We start from the raw sequence: 2,500 nt of genomic DNA on the forward strand, positions 1-2,500 counted from the left end.
GGATTAGTCGACACTTTTCACAAATTTTACGAACGGAAACCCTTATTTTCATATTTATCATTCCTTATCTTAATTCTGAATCTACTTCTTGGTAGAAAATAAGTTTCTTGAAATTTTTCATCTTGAGTCGTATTGAATAAAAAGCACCTAATCTTTCGAATCCTTGTTTCGGAGTCGATAAATTATACGTCCTCTCGTTGAATCATAACGACTTACTTCAATTTTTACTTTATCGCCTGGCAATATCCGTATAAAACTACGTCGGATCTTTCCTGAAACATAACCTAGAATCAGATCTTCATTATCTAACCGAACCCGGAACATGCCGTTGGGAAGTGATTCAGTAATTAAACCTTCATGAATCCATTTTTGTTCTTTCATTCCAGGTAAAGCCCCCTTGAAGTATCAACTAATGTACGAGAAACGCTATTAGACAACTTCTTTTTTTTACAAATAGAAAGAGAGTCGTTGGATATTAAACGGATTACCATATAGAACACAACAACTCTCCGCCAATTCTTTCTAGTCGAGCTTCCCGGTCTGTCATTATACCTCGAGAAGTAGAAAGAATTACAATCCCCATCCCACCTAAAATTCTAGGAATTCGTTGAGAGTTAGAATATATTCGTAAACCAGGTCGGCCAATCCGTTTTAAATTTAAAAAATTTCTATAGGGTCTTTTCCTATTCCTTCTATGTCGCAGGGTTAAAACCAAAAAATATTTGTTTTTTTCTTGATGTTTTCTGACGTTTTCGATAAAACCTTCGCGGAAAAGTATTTTAACAATATTTTCGGTAATATTAGTAGATGCTATACGAACAACTCGTTTTTTATCCATATCAGCATTTCGTATAGAGGTTATTATCTCAGAAATAGTGTCCCTACCCATGATGAACTAAAATGATTGATGTCTCAAAATTGGATATAATTAACATGTTTTTCTTTTTTTTATTGGTTTATGAATATGAAGTTGAAAGGTATATACGTGAGACACAATCTAGGAATTAATCTAGTTCTTAATTTATTTCTTTATAAAGATTTCACGATCTCTTTTTATTTTATAATACCTCGGGAGCTAATGAAACTATTTTAGTAAAATTTAATTGTCTCAATTCCCGAGGAATTGCACCAAAGATTCTAGTTCCTTTTGGATTTCCTTCTTGATCAATCACAACTGCGGCATTGTCATCATATCGTATTATCATACCGTTGTCACGTTTAAGTTCTTTACAGGTACGAACAATTACAGCTCTGACTACTTCTGATTTTTCTAGGGACATGTTTGGTAATGCTTCTTTGATCACAGCAACAATAACGTCACCAATATGAGCATATCGACGATTGCTAGCTCCTATGATTCGAATACACATCAATTCTCGAGCCCCGCTGTTATCCGCTACATTTAAATAAGTCTGAGGTTGAATCATATCAATTTTTTAGTCTATTCTTCCAATTCAAAGGATGAAGAAAATAAAAGAAATATTGTTTGTCCAAAAAAAGAGACCTGTGTGGTCTTTTTTTCATCCCTAAAGACTCATTTCTGTGGGTTCTTTTTTTTATCCCGAACTAATAAATTGAGTTCGTATAGGCATTTTCGATGCTGCTGTTAAAATAGCCCTTTTAGCTATATTTTCAGTTACTCCACCTATTTCATATAGTATTCGACCCGATTTAACAACTGCTACCCAATATTCGGGGGATCCTTTCCCTGAACCCATACGTGTTTCAGCAGGTCTTATGGTAATTGGCTTGTCTGGAAATATGCGTACCCATATTTTTCCCCCACGGCGTGCATTTCGTGTCATTGCTCGTCGACCGGCTTCGATTTGTCTAGATGTGATCCAAGCAGGTTCAAGTGCCTGAAGAGCATATTTACCGAAACAAATACGATTACCTCGATAAGCCATTCCCTTCATTCTTCCTCTATGTTGTTTACGGAATCTAGTTCTTTTGGGGTTATAGTTGATGGGTGTTTTGGAATTCCATCTCTACTACAGAACTGGACGTGAGAGTTTCTTCTCATTCAGCTCCTCGCGAATAAAAGGCTTCAAAATGGAATTTCACTTAGATTTTAATCTATATTTCACTTAGATTTTAATCTATATTAAATAGATATTCACATTTTTTTTTTAAATTTATAAAAAAATAAAGTTTTCGCGGGCGAATATTTACTCTTGCAATCTCTATTTCCGCGCTAGGACTTGTTCATGACTTCTCAGAATAGATGAATAGATTTCCGGTTCATTTCGCCGTCCCGACTAGCGAATCATTAAGATTCATTTGTTCAATAAAATCTTTTGCGTTCACAGGTTCCATCGTTCCCATCGCCTCGTACTTAATGGTTAGGTCCGAATTTGCAATGGAGCTAATAATCCAATTTATTCTTGAGTCAACCTTCTTAGTCTTTATTGGCTCGAAGCTCTTGATTTCTTTCTTCTGATTCGTTTAATATTTAGTTCATTATGGATGAATCAACTAGTATTGATGCTTTATTACACTG

At 35.0% G+C, this 2,500-nt stretch overlaps 1 long non-coding RNA gene across 1 annotated transcript in view; it reads left to right on the forward strand.

Moving 5' to 3' along the window:
* The first annotated feature begins 1,724 nt into the window (after positions 1-1,724).
* LOC142535659 (uncharacterized) overlaps positions 1,725-2,500 on the forward strand; it is a 2,040-nt gene continuing 1,264 nt past the window's right edge. The window contains exon 1 of the long non-coding RNA XR_012817680.1: positions 1,725-1,961. This is a non-coding gene — a long non-coding RNA (uncharacterized LOC142535659). The remainder of the gene's footprint in view (positions 1,962-2,500) is intronic.

The sequence above is a fragment of the Primulina tabacum genome, unplaced genomic scaffold (assembly GCF_025594145.1).
Source record: "Primulina tabacum isolate GXHZ01 unplaced genomic scaffold, ASM2559414v2 Contig1108, whole genome shotgun sequence".
Lineage (NCBI taxonomy): Eukaryota > Viridiplantae > Streptophyta > Magnoliopsida > Lamiales > Gesneriaceae > Primulina > Primulina tabacum.